We start from the raw sequence: 12,511 nt of genomic DNA on the forward strand, positions 1-12,511 counted from the left end.
TAATGATGAAACAAATAAAAATTATGATAATGTTTATTTTTTGGTGTAGTATTTTCTCTTTACTTTTTAAATTTATAATACAATTTTTAATACAACTATTACAGTTAAGAATGTGCTGATAACAGAATTATGGTATCATCATGATTAACACAACATAGCTATGGAAACATTTGGCTGTTGTTTCCAGACTTCTTCTTAAATGTACTGCACTCATTGCAAAAGAACAGCTACACTATTTAGCTATGAGAGGAACTAAAACATAAGCTGTTTACTATGTAGCTAATCTAAAGATAGCCACATAAACCAAACAAAATTCTTACTTTCTATAGTGCTCTTCTCTGAATTTATTATATCAAATAATTATACATACAATTAAGACAAATGGAAAAATTAATTTAAATAACTGCAAATAGCCAGGTATGTTAAATACTTTTATTTTTTCTACTTTTTATTTACTATTTTGGTAGGTCAAAGTGACTTTTTCTGGAACAGAGCCATGAAAGTCCCTCTGAGGACTTGTGGTGAGATTAATAGTAGTGCCTTGCCAATACACAAATGATTCGCTTCTGACATGTTTCCCAAGGAATCCAGTTTGGCCATGTTTACCCTCAGTTGGTATTACTGACCAAAGACCCTATAATTTTGAATGTGTTGAATGCTTTTAATATGAATTTGAACAAAGTCCTCTCATTTAACAATATTCTAACTTTGTGAATAAAAATTAATTCAAACAGTTTACACAATGGTCAAAAAGGGCACTTCCATTCTTGGCCCTCAAGACAAATGTTAATAAATTTTATATGAAAAAAAAAAAAAAAAAACACATTTTCAGATGTTAACAGAAAAAAAAAAAATCCATATAAGGGAAACATAGGCTTTTGTGAAGACAGCCCATCGCTTAAAAAATATATGGTCAATATGGACCAACAGGTTAGAAAAATATATCATCCTAAATCCTAAACATGTTTCAATCAATTGTATTTACTTCTGGGAATATAACTATTTACTCCTAAATTTATCTATTCTAAGCTATTCAAATTGCTTCTGCTGCTGCTGCTGCTAAGTCACTTCAGTCGTGTCCGACTCTGTGTGACCCCATAGATAGCAGCCCACCAGGCTCTGCTGTCCCTGGGATTCTCCAGGCAAAAACACTAGAGTGGGTTGCCATTTCCTTCTCCAATGCATGAACGTGAAAAGTGAAAGTTAAGTTGCTCAGTCGTGTGCGACTCTTAGCAACCCCATGGACTACAGCCCACCAGGCTCCTCCATCCATGGGATTTTCCAGGCAAGTGTACTGGAGTGGGGTGCCATTCAGCAGACTAAAGCATGGTGAAATAAAAAAAAATACATATTCTAGCTTGTGTAAAATTATAAAGTTGCTGATTTAAAACATAAACAGAAGATGACATCATTACAATACACAAGTTAAACACATCCAAAATATCACTAATTAAGTACACATCAATTTAGCAAAGAACATGTGCTACAGCAAGCCTATCTTTGAACTGCTATTTATTTTAGAAGCTACTTATTTCAAACTGCCCTTGTTGAAACTTCTTGTCAGGATGCTTCTTCGGCCTTTCAAAATTCTGTCAAAATAAACATTGTTATATTATTTAAATATATGAGCAGATAAAAGTGATTTTCACAGACTGTCCATAAAAGCACCCTTGCCTCCCCCGCCTCCCAAAATGTAAAATATGATTACTCCAAACCCATGGAATATATACATTATATATTCATATATTCATATACTTATATATAATGCAAACATACAATTTACATATATAAGTAATTATATACTGTATATGCTTGTGTATATTTTTAAAGAATAAAAAATGTAACCCATAATGCAGAAGACTCTCTGCTTTTATTTTTGTATGTATTCTTTTTTTTTTTACTTTATTTTTATTTTTTTTTGAGATTTTTTAAAAATTTTTATTTAATTTTTAAACTTTACATAATTGTATGAGTTTGGCCAAATATCAAAATGAATCCACCACAGGTATACATGTGTTCCCCATCCTGAACCCTCCTCCCTCCTCCCTCCCCATACCATCCCTCTGGGTCGTCCCAGTGCACTAGCCCCAAGCATCCAGTATCATGCATCGAACCTGGACTGGCATCTCGTTTCATACATGATATTTTACATGTTTCAATGCCATTCTCCCAAATCTTCCCACCCTCTCCCTCTCCCACAGAGTCCATAAGACTGTTCTATACATCAGTGTCTCTTTTGCTGTCTCGTACACAGGGTTATTGTTACCATTTTTCTAAATTCCATATATATGTGTTAGTATACTGTATTGGTGTTTTTCCTTCTGGCTTACTTCACTCTGTATAATAGGCTCCAGTTTCATCCACCTCATTAGAACTGATTCAAATGTATTCTTTTTAATGGCTGTGTAATACTCCATTGTGTATATATTCTTTAATTTAAACCTTCTGAATTGGAAATTGCATATGTAAGCTATCTATACAGGCAAGAAAACATTCTGTGCCCAATTAGGACAAGAAATTTAGTAGCGGAAGGTTTTGATATTATGATATTTGGTTAACACTGTGGTTAGGCTAAGTTTGGGAGAGTAAGAAGTAGCTATGAAACGGATATTTCTTTTTAATTAAATCTTGAAAATCTGCTTCATATTGCAGACAGAAACACAAAATGAATGCAGATTCCTTATATGGTGGTTTAGTCACTCAGTCATGTCCGAATCTTGCAATCCCATGGACTGTTGCCTACAAGTCTCCTCTGTCCATGGGATTTCCCAGGCAAGAATATATGAGTGGGTTGCCATTTCCTTCTTCAAAATTCCTTATAGTACTAGGTCAATTATAGTAATTTAAAGACATCTTAAAGAATCTTGACAGAGTGAAAACATTTCCTTTACTTCAGGTGGATTTCTCCAATTATACTCCATGCCACTTCAAGTAGGCTTTATTTAGAAAAATGACTAAAACTACAAAAACAAGTCATATATGAAAATTAGATGCTAACTATTTTCATTACTAAAAGTTTGTTCAATTTTCTAAAGTCCCTTACATCTCAATACACACGTATTCCCACACACAGAACATCAGTGGTTACCAGGAGCCTGAGATCAGATCAGATCAGACCAGTTGCTCAGTCGTGTCCGACTCTTTGCAACCCCATGAATCGCAGCACGTCAGGCTTCCCTGTCCATCACCAACTCCCGGAGTTCACTCAGACTCACGTCCATCGAGTCAGTGATGCCATCCAGCCATCTCATCCTCTGTCATCCCCTTCTCCTCCTGCCCTCAATCCCTCCCAGCATCAGAGCCTTTTCCAATGAGTCAACTCTTCGCATGAGGTGGCCAAAGTACTGGAGTTTCAGCTTTAGCATCATTCCTTCCAAAGAAATCCCAGGGCTGATCTCCTTCAGAATGGACTGATTGGATCTCCTTGCAGTCCAAGGGACTCTCAAGAGTCTTCCACAACACCACAGCTCAAAAGCATAAATTCTTCGGTGCTCAGCCTTCTTCACAGTCCAACTCTCACATCCATACATGACCACAGGAAAAACCATAGCCTTGACTAGACAGACCTTTGTTGGCAAAGTAATGTCTCTGCTTTTCAATATGCTATCTAGGTTGGTCATAACTTTCCTTCCAAGGAGTAAGCGTCTTTTAATTTTATGGCTGCAGTCACCATCTGCAGTGATTTTGGAGCCCCCAAAATAAAGTCTGACACTGTTTCCACTGTTTCCCCATCTATTTCCCATGAAGTGGTGGGACCGGATGCCATGATCTTCGTTTTCTGAATGTTGAGCTTTAAGCCAACTTTTTCACTCTCCACTTTCACTTTCATCAAGAGGCTTTTTAGTTCCTCTTCACTTTCTGCCATAAGGGTGGTGTCATCTGCATATCTAAGGTTATTGATATTTCTCCCAGCAATCTCGATTCCAGCTTGTGTTTCTTCCAGTCCAGCGTTTCTCATGATGTACTCTGCATATAAGTTAAATAAACAGGGTGACAATATACAGCCTTGATGAACTCCTTTTCCTATTTGGAACCAGTCTGTTGTTCCATGTCCAGTTCTAACTGTTACTTCCTGACCTGCATACAGATTTCTCAAGACCAGATCTGGTGGTCTGGTATTCCCATCTCTTGAAGAATTTTCCACAGTTTATTGTGATCCACACAGTCAAAGGCTTTGGCATAGTCAATAAAGCAGAAATAGATGTTTTTCTGGAACTCTCTTGCTTTTCCCATGATCCAGCGGATGTTGGCAATTTGATCTCTGGTTCCTCTGCCTTTTCTAAAACCAGCTTGAACATCAGGAAGTTCATGGTTCACATATTGCTGAAACCTGGCTTGGAGAATTTTGAACATTACTAGCGTGTGAGATGAGTGCAATTGTGCGGTAGTTTGAGCATTCTTTGGCATTGCCTTTCTTTGGGATTGGAATGAAAACTGACCTTTTCCAGTCCTGTGGCCACTGCTGAGTTTTCCAAATTTGCTGGCATAATGAGTGCAGCACTTTCACAGCATCATCTTTCAAGATTTGAAATAGCTCGACTGGAATGCCATCACCTCCACTAGCTTTGTTCGTAGTGATGCTTTCTAAGGCCCACTTGACTTCACATTCCAGGATGTCTGACTCTAGGTCAGTGATCACACCATCATGATTATCTGGAACGTGAAGATCTTTTTTGTACAGTTCTTCTGTATATTCTTGCCATCTCTTCTTAATATCTTCTGCTTCTGTTAGGTCCAGGAGCCTGAGAAACCTAGAGTAAAACTTTAGGAGCAACTGTCTGTTAAGACTTGTCAGCTGTAATGATAAAGCAGCTCTGAAATTTTAATGTGAGTTGATGGGAAATTGGGATTTGACTTAATAACACCTTGACTTTGTATCATACTTTTCTCCTTTTTAAAGGCACAGGATTCTCATAACATACTATGAGACTAGTTGTATGCAAATTCGTAAAACGTCAGAACTGAAAGAGTTCTTTGCTTTTATCTTATCTTCTCTTCATAGTGGCTGATGCATGTTGATGTATAGCAAAACCAATACAATATTGTAAAATAAAAATTAAAAAAAAAAAGAAAAAAATAAAGATAAAGAAACCAAGTTTCAGAATTTGGATGGAAAACCTTAGGGCAAATGTACAAAATGGAAGAAGCACTGATTGTGGTTAGAATCAGATGAATTTGAGATTCTACTCTGCCACTCTTGTACTGTATAAACATCCTTGATCAAATAATTTAAGTTCCTTGTGTCTCAGTTTTCTCACCTGTAAAATATGAAACACTATGCCTAATTTTTTGACATGTTGTATAGATTCAGTGAAACTATGTTTGGAAAATACCTAGCACAGTATTGGGCACAAAGCAAGTACTCAACTGGAGATAGTTCTATTCTTGTAGGATAGTCTACAATGAAGAGAGACACATATATCACCAGGAATACATTTATTAATTGAAGCAACGTGTACCAGTACATAAAGAAGGGAGACTGTTGGTCAAGCTTAAAAAATATAGCTTACTACAGTAGTAATAACATAGTAATATTGTTTACTAGGGTAAGCTGAACCCAGCGTAGACAAGGAACAAGCAGGGAAGCTGGACAAAAACTTGAGGAGCCACAGGAACTGCAGACATGTTCATTCTCTCTGGGCAACAGCAACCAGGGATCCTCAGGTAGGACTTACATACTTGTACAGAACGAGAGTGACTCGTGGCCAAGGGGGTACAATGTGATGCTCATGCACAGTGCTACAAGTGATCCCAGGTGTTACATAACCATGCAAAGTCTGCAAAGTCCTTGTTTACAGAACAAAGGTTGATAAGGCATGAGGAAGTGGGGGGAGAGAGCCTTACTGACAATATTTTGTTAATTTCTCCACATCCTTTTTTCATTTCCCCACATTCCATTCCATCAGGGTCTCTTGTCCCACAGAATACGTAGGTTCTGCCCTCTGCAGCATCTTCCTAGCACATACTGCCACCATTTACATCCGCATACCACCACAACAGTAGAGTCTACAAAAACAAACCACTAGGGTGCAAGCTATACTCCAATACAGAGCAAAACCCAAAGCCAGGTACTGGACAAGCTGGCCTACCATTCCTGCAATGGGTCTCCAGTAACCCATTGTATGTCTTTTCTTGTGTCATGTGCTATAATGCTACTGTAATTTTTTTTTTATGATTATCTGATATATACACACAACATTCTGTAACCAGTAATGCACACACACCACCTTATGTGAAAGTTAACAAATTAAGGGCCATTCAATTCAGCAAATCTGTTTGCCTTATGTGCTACATAAGCCTAACAGGGTTAAGGCTTGCTGTGTATAATTCAAAGCACAGGCAGTATTCAAAGCAAGGGCAGTAATTTGTGCCTCAGTAACTATAGCTACTCCTTGGCACAAAAACAGGGCCAAGGGGTAGTACCACCAGTGAGTCTATTTCACTCTGTATCACGCACGAACTGTGTTCCAATTGACAGTTCTGTGTGGCATAGTTGCACATACTGAGGCAGGCAGGTAGAACTGGCCTCATGTGCACTCTCCCATCCAATTCCCATGTAAGTGTAGCCATCTGTAAGATCAACATGCATGGAGTGTCATGAGGGACAAGGGTTACACTATTGGCTTCTCCATAGCCCAGATCAATGCTAACATTAACACACAGAGACAGGGGTGTCCACCCTACTGGCTCAGAACCATTCCTTTTTTCCATTCAAAGGGGTCCAATGTCCCATAGTTCAACACTCACAGCTGGAAACCAGGAGTACATGTTCTCCTTGGGGGCAAAGCATACATCTTGCATAATCAGGTGCTTTGTTTCATTCCATACAGCCATGTTCTGCTCCAACCAGAAAGTGCTGTGTTTCCAGGTCCAGTTAGTCACAATCATAGGCTGAATGCTCCAGGGGAGTTCCACGGCAGCTCCAACAGGGAGCTCAGTGCAGACCCAACATACCAACACATTTTGTACTGTTGTGTAGGTATGTGTCCAATTCGCAATCATATTGGTCATGATACACCTACAGGCAGAAAGACAAAGAGGCACCAGCACAGCTAATTCCTTTCCATCTAACAGAACACATGCAAGCTTTGTGTCTTGGGAGAGAACAGTTCCTGGCACTGGAAGTTTACCTGGCTTTATATACCACACCTTGTTTGCCTGATAACAGGGGAACTCATGACAGGCCACAGGGAGAGTACGAAGGCACCTTTCAGCACCAAGGTGGCTCTTTGAAATCCCAGCTTTGTAACTCACACATGAGGGCCCAGATGCTTGTCACCCAGGATACAACGTGGAACTCATGTTGTAGCCTTTGCCCCCATGGGGCTAGGAAAGCTACCCACTGCATGTGCAGTGCCTTTATCTTCCATGGCCAAGTCCAGTCTACTGTTTGTCCTTGTGACATCCCAGTTGGAGCTGGCAACAAGACATTAACTTGGGTTCCCCATCCAGGCTTTAACAGAACATCTGCTGTTATCACTTGCAGTTGGATAGTTGTCACAACAGGATGCAGAAGAGCCTCCACAGGGGCAACACCACTCCTGAGAGGTTTTTCATTAAGGACCTGCAAAACCATCCATAGGCATCGGGCCCATCCCTTCAAAGAGGGGGTATCAATAGACATCTGTAGACCTCACTTGAGCAAGTCATTATATCACTCAATCACACCTGCTGCCTGTGGGTGGTATGGGACATGAAATATTCACTGTATTTGAGGTCTATGTGCCCATTTCCAGACATCCTCTCTGGTGAAATGTGTACCTTGGTCAGTTTCTGTGATTAGAGAATGGCTGTACAGGGCTATCAGTCAGTCAAGTGCCTTAAGTGTACAGTGCTGATCAGTGGCCTTTCATGGCCAATAAACCAGCAAACCTGTAGTTGTGTCTACACAGAACAAAGCTGGCATTGTTTGATGTTGGCAAAGGCCCTATAAAGTCTACTTGCCATTGAGTCAGAGGAACCCTTCCTCTTACCATGTGTCCATCAGTGGCTGTCAGCCTGTGGGGAGAGAAGTCCTCCTGGGCACATGTGGAGCAGTCATGATAGGCATCTGTTATCTCCCTCTAGGAAACAGGACAATCACATCTTTTGGCAACTGCCCACATGTTTTTTGTTCTTGCATGATGCAGGCACCAGTGGAGCAAAGCTGCTACCTCATTAGGAAGGGCTTGATCCACCCACTGGACACACACTAGCATATGGACTTCGTCATTCCCCAGGCTCCCCATAGGCAGATGCCCAGTTACATGTACTACTGTTATGTCTTTTTTACGTCTGAAGTCCCATAAGTCTTGCCACATGGCTTATCCCCACAGGAGTCTGTGGCCTACTAGCCACTGCTGTGTATTCCAGATAGTGATCCATAGGGTTAGGCCTTTGTAAACTGCACAACTATCAGTACAGATAATGAGGGGCACTGCTTCATTCTTAGCCACCATCCAGACAGCACATAACTCAGCCAACTAGCTGCTTTCACCAACTCTGGTGTCAAACCACGTGGTGCCTGTGGCAAAATGGATAGCAATGGCAGTCCTGGAAGAGGCTTGACCTCTAACAGATCCATCAGTTTACCAGGCTTGGGCATCTACTTGGGGTTTACCTTCTCTAAATGGAGAGGGTTCTGGCTCTGTCATTGTTGGGGTGTTTCCCAACGTTTCCACTGTAAATGTAACAGATCCTAGACTATGCTGCAACTCTTGTGACAATGAACTGGAAGATAAGGAGCTCCTTTGTTCTAGGGATGCTCCCCACTTGGCCAAGTCCAGGGTTTGTGACTCTCCTGTCTTGGGAGATGATACCCAGTAGTGTAGCCAGCCCACTCTAGGACATGTTGCTTTGACAAGCTCTGGGGCCTTCCCTGTGATAGCCTCTGTAGACAATAAAGTGGCATACACAGCTGCTAACTGCTTCTCCACCAAGGTGTACCTTGTTTCTGCTCCTTTCCACAATTAGGACCAAAATCCCAAAGAAGAGTGCAATGGTTCTTGTCATTGCCACAAATCCCATCCAAACCCTTCCTGGGCAACACGTACATCTAAATCAAAGGGCTTAGTGGTATTCACAACCTGCAGTGCCTGGGCCTGCTGCACTACTTGCTTAGTGGCTTGGAATGCCTGTTCCACAGTATCTGACCATTCCCAGGTGAATCCCTTCTTTATCAGAAAGTATAAGGGACATGCCAGTTGGGCCAGGTGAGGTACAAATGTCTTCCAATAGCCCAAGAGGTCTATTATAGGTTTGTAACTGAACCACAGTTATAGGTTACTGGAGCATTTGTATTTTATCAACCACCACTTCTGGTATAACTTTTGTCTTACCTGACCAGACAAATCCTAAGAACTTGACAGATAACCCAGGCCCTTGGATTTTTGTGGCATTCATAGCCCACCCACATGATTCCAAATCCTTTATAAGCTTTGGTGCACACTGTACTGAATCTGCAAAAGAATCAGAGGTTACTAACACACCATCATTATAATGAAACAATTTCACCGATGTAGGGCATTTCAATTTCCCCAAGTCTCTTGCAACCTGCTCATGACATATCGGGCTATGTAGATACGCTTAACGAAGGATCTGAAATGTCCACTGACATGGCTCCCAAGTGAATGCAAATTGATCTTGAGTCTCAGCTGCTATAGCTACGGAGAAAAAGGCATTAGCTAAGTCCACCACATAGTGATAAGTGCCTAGCACTGTGGTCAATTTGTCCATCAAGTCATGGATCGAAGGCATGGCAGCATGCATAGGTGGCAACACTTTATTCAGCTCTCTATAGTCCACAGTCATCCATAATGAGCCATCAGGCTTTCAAATGGGGCACACAGGGGAATTAAATGGACTCTGTGCAAGCAGTACAATTTCCACTTTCACCAGCTCGGCAATGGTGGCATGGTCATGGTCACCTGGTAGATGATATTTTCTCATAGTCACTACCCTCCGGGGTGTTGGCAATACCTGTGAGGGATGCTTTGCATATGCCCTCATAACAGCCTTCACCACAGGCACTTGGAGATGGAGTTCCCCACAAAGGTCTGTAGCATTAAGCCTTGAAGAATATCTAACCCCAAAATTAAGTCATTGGGATTGGGGACACACACACAGTGTACATTCACACAGAAACTTGTTCAATTCTAAAGGTAAAGACATGGCTTTTACAATTTGGTCACCGTAGCCATCAATGTGTGCTCTGCTGCTAAGTCACTTCAGTCGTGTCTGACTCTGTGTGACCTCATAGAAGGCAGCCCACCAGGCTCCCCGTCCCTGGAATTCTCCAGGCAAGAACGCTGGAGTGGGTTGTCATTTCCTTCTCCAATGCATGAAAGTGAAAAGTGAAAGTGAAGTCACTCAGTCATGTCCGACTCTTTGCAATCCCACGGATTGCAGCCCACCAGGCTCCTCTGCCCATGGGATTTTCCAGGCAAGAGTACTGGAGTGGGGTGCCATTGCCTTCTCCAATGTGTGCTCTAGGACCAAGGAATTGCTCTTGTTTGCCATAAATTAGGCTGCATTCAGCACCAATATCAACCAGAGTCATTACTCTTTGTACATTAGCCAGTGACCAGTGGATTGCAAGTTCTACATGGGGCCTCTTGTCCTTGCATGGGCTCTCTGTGCATACACCCTGGCCTGAGCCCTATTCAAAGCAAAACAAAGCATTGGCAGGACCATCTCTGAATGGCATAAAGTCCCCTAATTGAATTGCCCATACCTCATGCTGTGGGTGATTCTCATACCTGGCAAACTGTTTTTCTGGACTCAAATGCTTCCATAGCTCTAAGCATATAACATTAGGTTGTTTATCAATTTTATTTTTGTCAGCTCCCACTCCCAGCAAATCAGCAAACATTTGCACTTGTATCACCCCGGTGGGGCCTTTACCAGCTTGGCCCCTCTTTGGGGTCTTCACATTCCTAACACCTTTGGCCTGCTGCCGCCCTTCTGCTTCTCCCAAGCTAGCCATCATCAAGGTTACCTCATAGATAGGGCATCCCACATAAGACACAAGTATAACAAGCAGGGATCCAAAATAGGTAGATGGAGCATTGTTCAAAATGATCTTACACACCTCCAGTAACACCTCCAGATGCTCATCACCTGGGCCTTGGGTATTTAGTTTGAACATCACCTGTCTCATGCCTAGCTCTTTCATTACCTGGATCAACTCGGCATAGGTATGCCATTTATTCACAGTATGCCTGAGCTCTCCCACATTCGCCTACACAGTGCAGATGGCAACATTAATCCATTCCATCAGATAATGTGTTTAGTTAGGGGCACCCTGCATGATCTGCCAAGCATTCTTCAACCTTTGTCTCCACAAGGGGTGCCTGGTTAGAGATGCTAGCCATTCTACCTAATCCCCAGAACAAAGGATAACATCCACCTCTGTGTCCCAAAGTCACAAAACCCATACTGCCAAGGGTTCCCTGTGCGTTTGCCAAAACAGCTGACCCAAGTTGACCAAATCTGCATGAGTATATGGTTGATATGTCATGAACTCAGTCACATTGGGGGCCCCTGGTGGATGCTCCCCGCTCCCCAGGCCATAGGCTGCTCGTGCTTCACTTTCTGCTGCACAACAGGTCGCTGATAAGCAACAATCTGTGGGCTCACAACACTCATCATCAGCTCTCAATACCTAATAATGTGAGGCTCCATGTTCCTCAAGGCAATGCAGCTCTTGATCCAGCATGCGTATTTGTTGCTCCAGCTCCTCTGCTATCTCTGAAGTTCATGCACTTATGCAGCATCACAGAGAGCACCATCCATATTTGCCTTCAAGGAAATCAACAAAATCCACCCACGTTGCCAGCAGCAGTATGTGCCACTTTGTCCAGCAATCAAGAATTTACTGCCTGTAACACATCTTCAATACTATCCAGTGACCCATCCACCATCTCCCAGTCTTCCAAGGGGGCTCACGTGGAGAGAACCATAGCCACTAGGTACCACATACTGTGTGGTAGCCACTGGCTTCCTCATTCAATTGGAGCCCCAGGCTCCCCTACCTACTGGGTATCCTGCTGACTATGCCAATTGTCTTACTTCTCATACTGTTTGCTGAACCCAGGGTAGATAAGGCACACATTGGGAAGCTGGAAGAAAACTTGAGGAGCTGTAAGAACTGCAGACATGTTTATTCTCTTTGGGCAACAGCAACCGGGGGTCCTCAGTTAAGAGTTACATATTTGTTTTGTACAGAACAAATTGGCTTATGGCCAAGCCGGTACAATGTGATGAGCATGCGCAGTGCTACAAGTGATCTCAGCTGTTACATAACCATGCAAAGTTATTGTTTACAGAACACAGTATGATAGGGCATGAGGGAGTGAGGCAGAAAGCCTGACAGACACCATTTTGTTAATTTCTCCACATTCTTTTTTTCCCCACAACAGTCTTTGATAATAAAACTAGTTTTGGGTTCTGCTAGCCACCATGATTTTAGCATTGGGACCTTTTCAATCTTGTGAGAATTTCCCCATGCCATTAAATATTAGAAAACATAATT

This window comes from Bos taurus, chromosome X, assembly GCF_002263795.3.
Source record: "Bos taurus isolate L1 Dominette 01449 registration number 42190680 breed Hereford chromosome X, ARS-UCD2.0, whole genome shotgun sequence".
In the NCBI taxonomy this organism is placed as follows: Eukaryota; Metazoa; Chordata; class Mammalia; order Artiodactyla; family Bovidae; genus Bos; species Bos taurus.